Below are 17012 nucleotides of genomic sequence, written 5' to 3'. Positions count from 1 at the left end.
GTGACGTAAGAAGCTCAGGTGTGAGGATGAGTCAGCTGCTGTTCCCCCCCGAGGTTACCTTCTAACAACTGGCTGTCTGTCGGCTGGTCTGTCTTCAGGTCAGTTCATTAACCCTTACAGGTGCACCGCTGTCTACCACTCAACACTTACAGCTCATCTTAAAAAGCCAGACTTACATACTTAAGTAAATGCACAACAACATATATTTAACTAATATTCTTTTCCATGCATTTCATTGTTTTTTTTATCCGAAGGACGCTGATTCAGCTGAATTTGACCCATCTGTGCTGTAACAAGCTTCAGCTGGTTTTTAACCGGTGCTCGTGGAAATGATGTTGTGTTACTGTAACTGTTTCACTGGTGCCAAGTCTGTAAATTTACAGTTTTCTAATGTCCAGCAGGGGGCGACTTCTGTGCTTAGAAAATGAAGTCTTGCTGTGTAAAAGTTGGTGGTAAAAACACACAAATTCTGACTTCAGTGAACACTCATGTTTATGGTTTAAAGATTTATTCAACACATCACGATATTTATCTTGTATGTCATGGTCCCCGATTATGCTGGGCTTACACTGTGCGATTTTTTCAGTCGCGCGATTCAGCTCCTACTCAAACTGTACGATTTACTCGCAGGGGTTAGAAGTTCATAGGTCACGATGCAGGTCTCACACTATACGGCCCGATGCTCTGATGCGACCTGAGTGCTCACACTGTGCGTCCATAACATGAAGGTTATAACAGAAAATCTGTCGCTCGCTCTCTCTCTCTCAGTCTTTCACTCACACACACACACCACCACCATCAACTTTGCTAAATTGCTAATGAAAAACATTGATCAGGCAGCTGTGATTGAGCAGCATGTAAATCCAACTACTTTCACGGTTGTTGTGGTCGTGATAATTTTGTGATGCCACATCGAAAAGGCTCGGATGAGCTTTCCAAAGTTCTACAAGTTGTGCCTCCATCGCTTGTGTCCAGATCACACGCTGCACTGCCGTGCTGCGCCGTCTTTTTCGCTGACATTTGTGTTTGCGCGTGCGCAGTGTGACAAACTGCGGTGACACCCTCACGACCAAGCGATTGATGATCGGGAGCTGGTCGTGAGGTGTTAATCGCATCTCGTTACCCCACGTATACTACACGATGCACGACGCACGATGAAGGCCAAAATCGGGCCGATCGCCAAAACGGTCGCACGACTCAAAAATCGGCTCAAAATGGGCCAAAAATCGCACAGTGTGAGCCCAGCATTAGGGTCAGAAAGGAGCGTAAAGCAGGGAATGATTTACAGTGCGATGTACAAGTTGCGTACGGACAGCGCCCTCTTTTGAGCCATCCCAAGATATTTATCATACTAAAATGATTTTTTTTAAAACATCAAGAGGCAAACAGCAAGAACTGCTCACCTAGCGCACCAAACTGGGACTTCAGGAAACAGTGGTCATCTTTTATTTACAGTTTATGGCTCAGACCCCTCCTACTGGGAAAAATGTGTAACTGCAAATATGACTACAAGTAATATAATAACAACAGTCGCTTAAAACACCTGTGCTGATTAAAGTTAAGTAGACAAAGCCACACACAAAAGTATGAGTTATCCTTTCTTTCTCCTTATGAAGTGAAACATTTGTACTTTGTGCAAAACTTTACCTTTTCCCGTCTTTCAGGTAGAGCGCTGCACAAAAGCCTGGCGTAACATCCTGAGTCACGTGAAACGATTATTAGAAGAAATATTCACAGTTACTTAAAAGTATTCCATTATAAGTTACACAGAAAAAAGCAGAATCACTGACCAGGCAGCAGATTTATTGGATTATTAAAACTTAAAGTGCTAAAGTGTTTCCAGAGGAAATGTGAATTTACTTGATGAAACACTAATAAAAAGGTTGTAAGCTTTGATCAGTGCTGCTGCCTCCAGTCAATAACGTGCGTAATGATTGATCTGAGCATGTGCAGACCATTTTTACCACGGCTCATGTGCTGCTTTCATGTGTTGTTTTCATCTTCTAATTATCCCGTGCAGGCTCGATGTCACTTTTCAGCTCGACTAATCTGTGCAGCGCGTCTGCGGCGGCTCAGCTGCTGGCAGCACGCTCAGCCCAGCAGCTGCCATCTCATCGTTTCTGCTGAGTAAAGCCGAGCGTCCTCCCAGTACGTTAGCATGCAGTGAAGACTTTACTGCTATTAGTTATAGGCAGTTTAATAAAAACGTGGCTGCAGTCCAAGAGCACTTTGGACGGCACATAAATCCCAGCTGACCTGGAACTCTCTGAGATTCCCAGTGAGGGCTGAAGCTCATGAGTCCCTATTGTTGAGTCACAACAGCTCAGAGCTTCAAATGCTCTAATAATCGAAATAAGTCAGGCAGGTGCGGCGCTGTTGGCTTATTAGGATTATTACTTTGAGCTCAGCTGTCCTTCAGCTTTACTCTGATGAACCGTATGTTCAGTACTGCATGTTACTCCTGTTTGTGTAAGTCATTACATTTGACTCTTCACCAGAGATGGGCAGTAACGCGTTACTTGTAACGCCTTACTGTAATCTGATTACTTTTTTCAAGTAACAAGTAAAGTAAGGGATTACTATTGCAAAAACGGTAATTAGATTACCGTTACTTTCCCGTAGGAACGCTGCGTTACTGCGTTACTAAAACCGTGATTTTTTTGCAAGAATGTCTCATGACAGTGACGTAAGCGAGTGCGACGTTCGTGACAACAGCTGTGTGCAGATCAACAGTGGATCATATATCGAGTGCAGGAGAGAGTATGAGCGTGCAGCGTTTAAAGCGTGGAAGTACTGACCTTACTTTGAGTTTGATTCCATAAAACGTGACAAAAACATTAGTGTCCGCTGTGCGTGGGAAGAAAACTTCTTTTTACAGCGAAAAAAACCCCTAAACTTCCAACAAGCACCGAGTAGCTACGACGTAATGGGAAACTCACAGAGAAACTCGCGGATTCTTCCACTGACCGCGGCACACCTGCACCAGGGTAAACCTCCGCCTACCCCACTCCTGCTTTACAGGTGAAAATAGAGTAACAGGACCGCTGAGTCTTTGACTTTATTTATTTTCTGCTGTGTTTTACTTGCATCTATTTGAAAGACTGAGTGTAAACAAAAAAAATATTTTATTTTATGTGCTGGAATGTGCAGAAAATAGCTTTAAATATTAAACAAATTTCTTCCGGTCAGAGAATGTTGCATATAATTAAATTTTTGCTTGATGCATAAAGTTAAAAGGTTAAAACTAATAAAACAAGTTTTAAAAAAAAGAGACTTTTCCATTTGATTACATTTTGTATGATGGATTATGCAGAAAAAGTAGAATTGGGCTGAAAGATCTATCACTTTATCACCTACTCAGGTTGTAAATCATGTTTTTAAAAAGTAACTAACTAACTAAGTAATTAATTACTTTTGAAAATAAGTAATCAGTAAAGTAACGGGATTACTTTTTTGGGGAAGTAATCAGTAATTAGTTACTGATTACTTTTTTCAAGTAACTTGACCAACACTGCTCTTCACTGTTAAAGGTCAGGTTTAGGTTTGACTACTTTCAAGACGTTTTCCTAAAAAGCTATTACATCACAGCGTGACTGACGTTTGCACTGGAGCATTAATACAATGCAGGAGCATCAAAAACACAGGAAACTGTGTAAGGAAGCACTTTCTTAAAATCAGTTTCATTTCCACAAACTGTTTATCTGCAACTTCTAGCAAACTTTAGCAAGATTTCTGCTCAATATCTGTAAGAATAACTTAAGATGTTCCACAATCTTTCTATTCGCTGCGTGCACGCACAACTACCTCGAGCTGGGATCGCTTTTTTAGGGTCCTTCCTCCAGGCTGGAAATGATGGTGATAGAAGGACATGGAGGGGGAGGGAGGGGGTGAGAAGGAGAACAGGTGCACAACATGATTAAAGAGGAGAGGTGATGATGAACCGAGTCAGCACAGGTGTGTACACACACGCATAGACGCACACAGGCAAACACACATGACACAAATCTGTCATTTCATGTTAGATACAAAGAGAAGAGAGAGGAAACGACGAAACATCTCCTCTTCCCTCTTCTTCCTCTCCTCCTTCCTCGGTACACATACACACACACTAAGAAATTTTAGTTTTATGAGTTTTGTTCCTAAAGGAGATATTACACTGTTTGAAAAATGTGACACAGAGTCGTACAAAGAACTTACAAACACACACAGACACACACGGTGTCTGCGGCTCAGTCGGACTTTTTGTCCTATGAATAGATGAAGTGAGGCAGGACACACACACACACACACAGAGGCACGCAGAGTCTGAATAACTTGCATCACTACCACAGATGCACACACACGCACACTAATATACACCCTTTTAGCACAAACACATCACACACGCAGCACAGCAGAGTGAGAAAAATGCTGGACCATAATGCACTGCCGGAGGCCTCCAATTCTGTCTGAGGGACCCTCTTACTTTGAGTGTGTGTGTGTGTGTGTGTGTGTGTGTGTGTGTGTGTGTGTGTGTGTGTGTGTGTGTGTGTGTGTGTGTGTTTCGTCTCAGTCCATCCATTTCAAAGATAATTTTCATAGAAAGAAAAAGGAAGACTGTGTGTTTGTACCGTTTAGTAGTTCGAGATCTCCACATTAACCATTTACTTTCACATCAAGCGCATGTAATCACAGGCTTTTTAAAAAAGGTTGCTTTATTAAAAATCCATAGCTCAGTTCTCTTCACAACATCGGTCTTTTCAAGCTGCCTCATATTGAAAAATAAAGGCCGTGCAGTATTAGAGAGAGAACCTCAACAATCACACGAACTTTGAGAAGCACTTGGCAACAGGGGGAAGGAAAAAAACCCTTTTGACAGGAAGAAATCTCCAATAGAACCGGCCTCAGGGAGGGGCGGCCATTGGTAGCCATGGCTGTAGCTCAGGGTGTTAACATAACACAAGCATGAAAAACAGGTGAGAGTCACTGACTTGTTTACAAGCTCTGAACACGCCTACAAACAGCCGAGTACCAGATCTCCTCTGCTCTGCTCTAGCTTTACAGGATCTCTGTATCCACTGCGTGGTGCAGTAGACATTTAGCCGCGAGGTGAAACATGCAAATACAGCGAGAGCTGCGGCACATGTACACACAGATACACACTGTGACCTAATGTGAAAGGGCAGCATAAATAGAACAAAGCTCAGGAACATATTTTCCCCCTAAATCAGCTGCTGTTGAGCCAGAGAGGGGGATGGGGGTGGTGGTGTAAATACATGTATATGTTTGTGAGGACGGGTCTGGGTGAGGGTCCGATCACCATCTGCTGGAGGTTCAGAGGAGCCGTCCAAGCGTCCGAATCTGGTTTTAGAGCAGAATCATTTGGAGGTTAGCGTCGTCCTCACAGAGATGGATACGCTAACGCTGTTTGAGACGTGAGGCTGGATTGGAGGGCGGGACAACAGAAAGAGAGGGACTCAGAGCATCGCTGCTTTCAGAACTCCTTAGCATCAAGCTTTGTTTCCTGTGTGTGTGTGTGTGTGTGTGTGTGCGTGCGTGCGTGTGTGTGTGATGCAAGAGGGCTGTTTTCTCTCTCTGCCACTGCTGTAACATCTCATTCCCTTTATTCCTTTTTCTTAATTCACTTGGACATTCAGCAGAAAAGAGAAGAACAGGCACGCACTGATGCATCGTTCCTCGTCTTCCTCCCGTTACCTGTTACTCTGCTTGTCTCATTTCCCCTCAGATCGCCTGAAATCCTCCCAGCTGAATGCGAGCGTTTGTAAACTGAACGGTGCTGACTTACAGTCAGCGAGCTACGACGTGCTTCCTGACGTGACCAACCCTCTTCCCGAACCCCCTGAAATATTTAACAATTACGAGAGACAGAGAAGGAAACAAACACTCTCCAGCTGTGAGGTTTCCATTGTTCTGAGTTTAACAAGCTCGTTGGTTCGTCCACTCTGGTTGTGGGGAGGGATCACCACCATTATAAAATGACCCTGTTTTTTCCAGCATCTCTGTTTTAGAAAGTTTCTTTTTGGGGTTTAATTTGGGGATGGCCGTAGCTCAGCACTTCCTGTAGCACTGTTGTCTTATAATGAACGCGCATCCACACAGGAAGTCCGTTCACCATGCATCCTCAGCAGACATTCTGGGCCCAGGCAACCCTTAAATGTATTTGTCACCCTCTCATAAGTCAATCAACGGCATCCTTCGTTCTCATTGGTTGTCACTTCTGTCGCTTGCCTCGAATCTGGGATAACTTGAGAAAATGTGGGTTGCATTGCCAGTCACTAAATGCTTGTGCTCACACTCTGGACAGCTCCTTTCTGAATGCTGGTATTAGCTGGTTTCCTTTTGTTTAGAAGAACTTTGGCTAAGATGACCACATAAGTGAAATCATTTCTCTTTGACATCATAAAGATCTCAGAGTAGAAAAAAAATGTAGTAGCCAGTCATTTAGAGCAGTCTGAGGTCTGAGCTTTTGACTGGCAGGGCTCAGACGTAGACTGAGATTGAACTCATTTGAACTGTAACAAGACTTATTTAGCTGGTTTTTCGTGTTGCCAGAGAAACGCTTTGTTTTTGAAAAAGTATTAAAGACATTTCTTTATTGCAACATTTAGTTTGCAACAGATCCATGAGCCAGTCACAGCAGCAGCTTCCCCCTGCCAGGACAGCTCCTCCTGTGAGGCAGAGCTGAGGCAATGCTGGAAGCACTTTATTAGATTAGATGAGTATTGATCTATTCTGCTTGTTTTTAGCTGCAATTTTTTATTCTTGGATCTACTTGGAGTAACTTTGCATGATTTAGCTTTTTTAACTCATCCTGGACCCAAGTGCAACCCCTCAGCTCGTCCCCTGTCTGAAAAATAACATTTTACATCCTTTCCCTTTAAGGCTGCCCCACCTTTGGGCCAACTTCCTCCTGATTGGGTGAAAGTTAGGTCTGACATGTTAGGGATCTAGCAGGCAGCAGCATCTCTCTCTCTCTGTGAAGAAACCTTGGAAAGAGTCAGCGTGACAGCTGATATACATCCACTCGACCGCAGCGATGTGTGACTACAATCAGCACAGGGACGTGGATGCTAACCTGCTAATGTTAGCTGCACTCAGCGGCCAATCTGGCGCCTGAGAGTGTGCACACTTCACAAATACAGTTTATGATGCACAGTCTTTGTACAGGTGGTGTTTAACCTGCCCGTTTAATCTGTGCTCGGCTGTTCTGATATTTTTATGCTTTATAATCGAAGAAGCTGGTGTCCTGCAGCATCCCCAATCACCTGCATGCTCAGAATTTATCTGCAGATGAGCGGAGGCAGCGGCGATGTGACGTTCAGCGTCATCACCGACTGTTAGTGTAACTGTGCTTTAAATAACGAGTCTCAGACAAAGCCACACACACTGGGGGTTTGACCATGAGTAATAGACATGGCTGCTGTGTTTTTGTTAAATACGTAATATTTTGACATCTAAATAATTCATGCCGGTGTTGTTTTTGGCAAGCCTTCTTGCTGGCTCAGCAACATGAATGAACAATGATTTTTTATTATGTCAGACAATGCGTGTTGGCCAGCTCGTGACCTAGTTACGCAGTTAAATAATGCACCAGCAAGAAGGTGTTGGTGAGATCTGAACATTAGTCAGCAGCTGGGGTCAGGTGTAGCTCCACGTCGCTCTCTCTGCGATGTGTAGTTAGGCTTAGATGAACATGAGCTGTCAGCGCCGACCGGACCAGTCTGTGGTTTAGTGTCGGGGTCAAGGGCGGGAATCCAGTGATAAGAAGTCATATTATTCCCCATTTCACTGCAAAAAGAGAATGAATCTGTTTTACTTAATGCCCAGAATGGAAGTAGCGGTTCTTGATCTCTGTCTTTTACACTGTGTTTCATGTTTCATCAACGCTGTGGACATCTACAAAACCTGCAGTTCTTCCAGTGTCCACTTGAGGCAGGCTCTAAGAATGAGTCAGTCCTGTCCAACTTTAGACTCTATAAAAACACTGTTCTGTACTTCTGTAACGTGTTCCCCAATGGTTCCAATCCCTGCTCAGCCATGACGTGGCATGTTGGCTCAACTTTGACTTGACTTTTATGATTCACACAATACATTTAAAGGAGAACAACTATCATAACCACGTTGTGTGTTCTGACTGTGATATTTAAGATAAAAGTCAGACAGATATGAACCTCGCTGAGAGCAGTAAAGTTAAGCCGGGGATGGAGACAGTGTGATCGGTGTAGCAGTTGCGTAGCAGTCTGTCACTCAGAGCTCGGGTTGCAGGTGGCTGATATCTGTTTGTTTTGCTTTAACACCGACCTCAATCCACAGCTAACACCTCCATATTAACACTGAGCCTGGGTTTACTTATAGAGATTCACAGACCACGTGACTTTTGTGCATTGCTTTGTGGGTACCCGTGGCAACAAAATCAAAACACTGCATCAAGCGCTAGTATTTCCAGCACCGGTTTTAATCCCTACTTGCATTTTATTTGCCCCAAAAACAGTGATGTACAAAACGACGGAGAACACGGCAGCTCCGTACAAAGACAGACTTGACGAAAAGGCAAAACAAAAAAAAGTACGACGAAAAAATCAAAGGAGTGAAAGGGTCAGACCCATACAAGCATACAGAGTGGAGTAAGGACGTTAGCGTGCTGCCCAGCTTTCATCACGCACATATTTATTATTATATGGTCCTAAGTGTGAGTGCATACACTCACAAAATGTTTAGTGACTTCAGATCCCTGCAACAAGCCCAGGTCCAGTTTACTTTGGTGATTTGGACTATTCCATTTCACAGCTGTTGTTACATTTTTGTCCTTTATCTCCTGTACAGGCCAACGCAATCTAATTGTTGTTTCAGGTTGTAGTGTTACACAACATTTTCAGATCTAATAGGAAAAAAATGAGTTTCGTAATTCATTCAGTTATTGTCTTTATTCATAACTGGCATTATTGTTTCATTCTATTATAGAATCTTATAAGAAAGATGCAAAATTGTATTCAATGGTGCTTTATTAGCTGCTTCGGTGAAAAACAAATCAACAATCCAAAAAAACATCCAACAACATTGCAAAACAACTTACTGGAAAACAGTTAATCATCACTGGATTGCTTCAATACAACACTTGGGCACATATATGCAGGACTTTTCATGGCTGTTTTGATATCGCTCTCTCTCTCTTAACCAATCAAATCTGGCTATGGTAGCAGATTTAAACTCTGTCTGACCCAGGTTGATAGAGGGCGCCAGTCTGGATCACATTCCAGCATTTTGTAGGCTGGTTTTCCTACAAAATACAACAAACATTAGCCCGCAAAGCCACAGTGAAAGTAGCATAGCGCAACAAATTCAATTCAAATAAAGACTTATTTGTAACCTACATCAACAATTATGTTATGAAAAATTACGTAATAACTACAACAGCAGACTTACCTTTGTGGAAATGCTTGGAGCAGACTAACACGTGAGCTGGAGTGTTCTGAAACGTCATATTTGGTCTGCAATCCAGGCCATCCGTCGGCTCTTTGTTACTTCGGAAACGTGGCTCGAACAATTTCTCTTCAACGACGTAATCCGATAAAAACCGATCACTTTACCCGTCGGCTTCCTGTGGCTGTCATGCGACCGGCTATTGCAGTTAATAATACAACAGCTTCTTGCCATTCTTTGTGTTTCTTTTTATCGCTGTGTGACTGTTTTCATGTGAAAGCCTGCGTGCGCTAGTATCGCCTGCCACTCGTTCCCACAATCCTTTGCGGTTTTACCCCGGAATGACGTCACATTTTCAATCTCTATAGCACCCTCTCCCTCTGTGGGTCTTTCAGGGTGTGTCTCTGTCTTTACAGTCAAAGTGGCGTCTTTCATGTTCAGCTTTAGCAGAACAGTAGAGATTAGCTGCAGATTGTTCTGGCCCGTTTCTTGATGATTCAGAGTCAAGGTTAAAGTTTGGGACGGGCTGATGTAGGCACTCATGAGTCTTTCATGTTCATTAGTTTGACAGAAACGTGTTTTCTCCTGCTGTGTGGTGAGAAGCTCGCAGTCCACAGACTTCCACTCAGGAGACGAGGGTTTGACTTCCAAGTGGGGTTACCATTTTATGATTTTTAACTATTATTTATTATCACTTTCACTCACTCTTTAGCCGGCCTCGAATATCAATAATTGTATAGAGTCTGTTATGTAACCGAATAAAGGCCAAAATTCTTTATTTTAAATGTGCAGCTGCGACAGCTGATCAGTCGTAGTGAAGCTAACAAAGCCACCGCAGCCATTCATCTCCCTCTTGTTACGTCTCTTCCAGCTGTAATTCCTTGTTTTTCCCCTCTGCTGTCGTCCTCTCTCTCTCCTCTGCTACTCTCTATATCTCTCGGCCCATCTCCCCACTCCCGCCAGCTCAGTTGTATGTAATTTATTTCCAGTACACAAACAGCTCACTGTAAATAGAAGCTGTTAAGCCGCTCCGGCACTCCAGTTTTAATAGACCCTTGGTTTGGTTATGTAATGATTAAATAGCTGACCGAGCCTTTAATGGTGTTATAAATCACTGAATGTGGTTTTTTACTGTCTTGTAAAAGATTGGAATCAGCTGGTCGTCATGCCCATGGTCAACAGCTAAGGTCAAAGGTCACCAAAGTGGCAGTCATTGGCAGTTGACCTTTAGATCCTTTTGCTCCGACTGGATGGGAAAGTTTTAAATAATTTAAGAGTGTTATTAAGACGGCATTGTTCTCGCCAAATAAAAGCTCCTGTGATTTATTGTTTGCTTGTGTTTTCTAAGCTCGGTACTTCAGGTACGCAACGGCTGCAGCCTGGATACCATCACGAAGCTTCATAATCATCTGCTGTAAAGCATTCTGGCTCCTTTTATAACACCTCTCGACCTCCCAACGACTCTAATGTCAAAATTGCTCTTGTTTAAAAGCTTCATAATTCAAATGGTCCAAAACATTTCAAGAATGCAGCGAATCCCTGCAGCATCACTGCAGCCTTTTACACGCTCGTCCTAAACAACTCTAAATGAGCTTTACATGTTTCACTGCGGTTAAAATGTAACCGTGTAGATTTGCATAGATCAGCTGCGTACAGGGACACTGCTGCTTTAAAAACAAATTCACATTAGGATGGTGGCAGAGACACAAACACATCCGAGGATTGACACAAAAGCTGAAACTGTCACTGTTGCTTTGGTTTAGGCATAAAAACTCCGTGTCCACGCTGTGATTTGGGCTAAAACAAAGAATCCAAGAAGCCTGACATGTCTGATTTCTCCGAGCTAAAGACCAACACTGTTGTTGGAAAACTATTGAGTGAGCCGCAGCGCGCTTCTTTATTTAGATCATTTAGAAACAGCTCCACCGTCAGGACGCCTGCGAGGCAAACGCTGGAGTCGGACTTTAGGTTAAAGCTCCAGCTCCGTGTTTTCACTCTGTGACTTTACTACAGCAGCTTTGCACAGTTCACACTGATCTCATACTGGGCTTCGATGCAGCCCCTCAGTTCTTCCCACAAAGAGGGTTTGAACTGCAGGTGGGCGGAGCTTCTGTGCCTGAGACGACCATATTAAGGATGTCCTGTCTTTGTGACATCATATAGAGCAGAAAGCAGAAAAAAGATCGCTTGCTGATTGCTTTTCAGTGCACTGATGTCATTTTTTGAAGCTTTGGCCATGTTTGGTCTGAACATCCACCAGTGAAGCAGGAGACAAATAAGCAACATAAGGAAAAGCACGAGTGGACTGAAGCTGGTTGGCTCTTACAGGCATGAATGTAGAAACAGCTGAGCATGTGTGTGACTTTCCTCTGTTCGTGCCAGCTGTACCCTGTCCTCACAGCTGTTTGAGTGTGTGTGCGCGCCCTTAAATGTCAGCTAGTAAAACTCACTGTGACCCCGACTGCTACCACAGTCTCAAGCTGGTGACCTCTGACCCCGGTATAGTTCAGGATCCCCGCCAGCAGATGTCCAGGTGCTGTCTGCAGAGACAGGTGGTGGGAAATGGACGCGGCGGCCTGGCTTTGATTTCTCCTGTCTGTTATGAAATGGCCGACATCAAAACCTCCCGGATTGGATGTCGATGAGCTCTCGAGCTGCAGCTCTGCAGAGTTACTTCAGAGAAACACAGAAAGGCATCCTCACCCACAGGACCAGCACCGGACATACGGTTTCATCTAAAGAAGCAAAGATCGGTTTTAACTCCTACGTTTTCAAACTTCTGCTGTTGATGTAAAGACACAGGAACCCAGGCGATCATGTGACAAGATCCCCACATTAAATCAGTGTATATTAGCTTCGTTTGGGTCCTGGGACTGCCATGCATTGAAAGAAGGGGAATTATGTTCTAGTTTGCTGTCAGTGACTGGTGGAAATGTCATTTTAATAAAGCTCCAGAAGCTTCTACAGCAGCTGCATGAGCAGCATGAAACATGCAGTGATTCTTCAAAGCTTTCTCTGTAAAAAAGGGTTTTTCCTTCTCACCTTCGTTAAGGCTTGTCTGTATTTTCAGTTGTGTTTACCTCACAATATAAAGCACCTTGAGGCAGCTGTTGCTGTGATCTGGTGTTGTACAAATAAAACTGAAGTGAATTGATTAAATTCAATGCATTGAACATGGTCTGCCTTCTCTGTGAAGCATAAACCGTCCTGCCGTATGTCCACGTTCACCCCGACCGGCCAACGCGCCGTGTGTTTCCTGACCTGCTCGCTCAGCTGTTTTCTGCATGTGTGATGTCATTATTTTGTGCTGCAGAAGATGTTTCTCCACTTGGAGCTGCTCATCTGCCTAAATGTAAGAGTCTGCACTTCTGCCTGCATCCATCTCTGCTGCCTTCTCGCTTGTTTCCCTCTCTCCGTCTCTCTCTCAGCCTTGTGTAAATATAAAATCTATCTTATGTCTGCATTTGTTGGATTGAAACAAACAAAAGGGCAGACTGCAGGGAACAAACAATGTTGTGTTGGTCCTCGTTAGTAGTGGACATGCCATTCCTCCTGCCTAGTGAAGACGAACAATGCGACACGCTTGGCTTTGCTGATGAATGAATGAAATGTCTTTCACTCTGGCAGCTACCTGCTGAACAAACAACTAAACACTCCATTGTTGTGGATTTTCAATTTATTGTCTATTCAGAGGGTTTCAGACGCATAGACTGTATATAAAAGATGGATTACGCCTCTGTGACATCACCATCGGTTTCAGATTTATGCCTTTTGAAGCTTTTGTGTTTGGGCTGCCATCTTGTTGAGTTTAAGATAAGAATTCAGTCGTTTGCTTATTTTGGGCTGCAAAATATTTAATTTTGGCCCATAAACTGTTGAACCCCCAAGTGTTTTCCCTGTCACCATCTTGGTATCTAGAAACCACCAGCAGTGCCGGACCGAGGCAGCAGATGATGAGCAAACCCTGGGTTATCCTAATTCTGATTCTAATAAGGAGCATAAGTTGGAGAACTATTATCACATACCTGAAACAGTTAAATGACTGATTCAGAACGGCTGTGAACACAGGAAGCTCGGCGAGGAGACCGGACACAGAAGTCTGAAGAATCCAGTCGCACAAATGCAGCTTAGAGGAAACTCAAACATTATTTTAAATCACGCACTTTGTTCAAAGACACTTTCAAAAGCTGTTTTCCTTTTGTTTGCAAACAATATTTAACTGACAAGAAAATAACTTTTTATTAATATTTAATTATTATTAGAGTACGCTCCACGTCATTATGAAAATTCATAATAAACATTCTTGAAATGCTTTCTTTATTTTACTCGACAGCCAGTTGTTGATCGGATAAAATACTTCAAAATATTTTGCACTGAATTGTAGTGCATGGCAAACTTTATGATATTCTGGACCTTTGTTTGAGGACGTTTCTCTAACTGGGCCTCCTTAAGTTTAATTGAGTATCCCAGGACTACAGGATTTTAAAAAAGGAAAAACTCCAACGCTGTCGGGAAAGCTAAAAGCTCAAAATCAGAACATAACGCTAACAAATATGAAGAGCTCATACAGAAACACGAAATAATCCAGAACACAGAGAGCAGACTACAACAAAATACAAAAGGACAAATAAGAAGAGAACCATCACAGGAAGCCTTTCTGCAGCCAGAGGAATCGCCCCCTGTTGGCCACTAGGAGAATGCAGCTTTAAGTTATTTCCACGTCAGCTTCACTTTTTGTTGTCATTAAATTAATAAAGTGGACAAAAACAAAAGACAAAGCTGCTATCGATGGTCTTTGTTCACTTGTCTTCTTTAACCCTTTAGAGCCGGTCGGAGCGGGCACGCTCTGTTTTGTGTAACTATTTTTAAATCCCGTAGCACTGCAATCACGTGAGCTAGCGCAATAATTTTTTTGCATATGAAGAAGTTGTACTTACATCTGATGCCATCAGCTTGTCCTCGGTCAGTTTCCTTCCACATATAGCTTTGCAAAAACTGCATAAAAAGCACTTGCAGCAACAAAAACATAATATTCCAGAAACACGCTTTGCCGATCCGATCAGCTGTTTGTAACACTTCCTACATTGGAATAGACATCAGCGCGAACTATTGCATGTCCACCATGACCTGCCCTAAACCGGAAGTGACATCATTTTCACAGAAATGTCGTTTTTTACCATCAGGGCCTTATGAGCCTATACTGGTGTTTTTAAAAGTTACCTTTGACTTTATGACTTTCTGTGTCGTTTCTGGGATGCTGAGGACTCATATTGCACTGCTGGAAATTGTTTATTTTGATGCATATGCTGCTTTTTTGCAAATTTGCACTATAATATTTATTTTTCGTTTTTCCTGCAGTGTATAAAAATTGGTGCATTTCAAAAATAAAACTATGAAGACACTCAAAATAAATTTCCTGTGGTGGGAAACTATTTTGTGCAACTTTTTTGTATTTACAGTTTTGAGGGATAAGCCTCTTAAATTTCTCTAACTAGAAATATATGTTAAAAAAAACGAAAACGATTTTCAATTTTTTTGTAGTTTATTGCACTTTTTTGCAATTTATGTAATTACTATGCACTTAATGCAGACATATTATTAACATTTAGGCTCCAATGGTTGTATTGGTGTATAGCAACTTGAAATGCTCCCAGAAATGGCACTACAGCATGTAAAACTATAATATAAGCTCTGGCGGACTTGGTTCTATGGTAGGTCTTAAAGGGTTAAAAGAACATCATCAGAATCTTTCAAATCAGCAGATGTCAGTGATGAATTACAGAAAGCTTTTTCTACTGAGTGAAGACGTGTTAAATAAACCTGCTGATGCACTCAAAGCACAGACGCTTTTCATTAATTGTAATTTTTGTTTTTTATGTACTTGTTCTCTTACTTGGATTACAGTAATCCGATTACACGTGACTCTAATGTTCGTGAATGTGCTGCCTGCTGCTCCTCTCTGGCTCCACAATAGAAACAGCTTATGACTAGAAATACATTTAAACCGCTCATTATAGACGTCAACCGTCAGGAGGTTTTGGCCCAAGGCTGCTGCGTGTGTGTTATATTATATTATCCACTTTATGTGTGCGTCTCTTCACGTGTGTGTGTGTGTGTGTGTGTGTGTGTGTGTGTGTGTGTGTGTGTGTGTGTGTGTGTCTGTCAGAGATTAGCCGTGTATTCACGTCTGTTTAGTTTCACCTTTGCATGCGTGTGTGTGTGTCCAAGGCTGGCATTCGTCACAGTGGCTGCTTTCTGTTCCCAGACTCTGAATGTATTCATGAGTTAGCTGTTGACACAGGTAGTTAGCTCACCTGTCCACACACTCACACACACTCACACACACACACTCACACCCCTGCTGTGTCTTTTGTCCTGACAGTCAACAAAACTTGCCAAATTTCCTTCCTCAGGCCTCAACAGAAAACCTGTTTCCTATCCCTTCATCTCTCTCGTCCCTTTGTAGAGTTAAACTCCCATGATGCTTAGCAAACAGGGACCTTTGAAGTCCGCTGGGATGAGGGGGGACGTGAGAGGTGGGGGTGGGGGGGGATTTCCTAACGTCTAGTTTTGCCCAGATCGAACAGACGGCAGTTTTCCTAGCGGTGGGAGGGAAGGTTTGGAAGGTGGCGTCTCTCTGTTTTCTCAGCCAGGATTCCTGTCAGTTACGTAACATTAAATCTGACTCATTCAGCCTCGACTGTAGCAAAGTGACAATCGCACAAACAAAAAACGCGCAAATACATACAAACAGCTTGAACAGCGCTCATAGTAAAACAAATTCAGATGCGAGCAGGAAGCCTTACTTTACTGGAGATGTGATTTCTTATTGTCAACAGATGAAAATGTCAAGTGTGTGTGTGTGTGTGTGTGTGTGTGTGTGTGTGTGTGTGTGTGTGTGTGTGTGTGTGTGTGTGTGTGTGTGTGTGTGTGTGTGTTAGAGCTCCATTGTTGCCCAGGGACTATTAAAAACACACTCTGAAATGTGTTCCTTTATTACAGAGAAATGACAACACCGGTTGGAGCTAAAGTGGAGTTATTTAAAAGCCTTAAAGGCAGGGAGGAGGTTTGGGTGGATGGATAGGTGGACATAACAACAGAGAATGAGAATAAGAGGCTGCTGATAGTCAGCACTGGTTTCAAGGACTTTGATTAAAAGTTTGGTGACTTGCGTAAATCATTTACACACTAGAATTTTTCTTTTTTATGAGGTTAAATCTGTTACAGTGTATTTGTTGTGTTATGTTGTGGTTATGGTTGTTGCGTTGGTCACTGTTAGCATTAACTGTGACATCAGCACACCCCTGTAAGTATTTATAGTTAATGATAGATCTGATCCAGCTTCAGGGCTGGAATATGATTAGAAAAGCGATTGATTTTGGCGCATGCCTCAGTTCACAAGCATGACAACACTGAGCCAGCGTGGAAGTACCGTTAACCTTCTTTAATGGCCAACAGGGGGCGACCTGTAGAAGACTCATCTTTCTTTTCCCGTTCCTTCAGTAGGGGAACTCCTACTGGATTGATGGGTTCAGTCACTAGTTTTGAGTCATAATTAATACAACATTAACTCAGTTTTGTTAATTAAAGTC

General features: G+C 42.8%; 1 protein-coding gene across 1 annotated transcript in view; it reads left to right on the top strand.

The window, feature by feature from the left end:
* Positions 1 to 17012, top strand: part of LOC146662752 (sodium channel protein type 3 subunit alpha-like) — a 279350-nt gene that overhangs the window by 207090 nt on the left and 55248 nt on the right. The window lies entirely within an intron of this gene.

Source organism: Rhamphochromis longiceps, linkage group LG9 (assembly GCF_057381845.1).
Source record: "Rhamphochromis longiceps isolate RC_006_pf linkage group LG9, R_longiceps_female_GT1.1, whole genome shotgun sequence".
NCBI classification, from domain to species: Eukaryota; Metazoa; Chordata; class Actinopteri; order Cichliformes; family Cichlidae; genus Rhamphochromis; species Rhamphochromis longiceps.
This window is presented reverse-complemented; position numbering and strand designations above follow the sequence as displayed.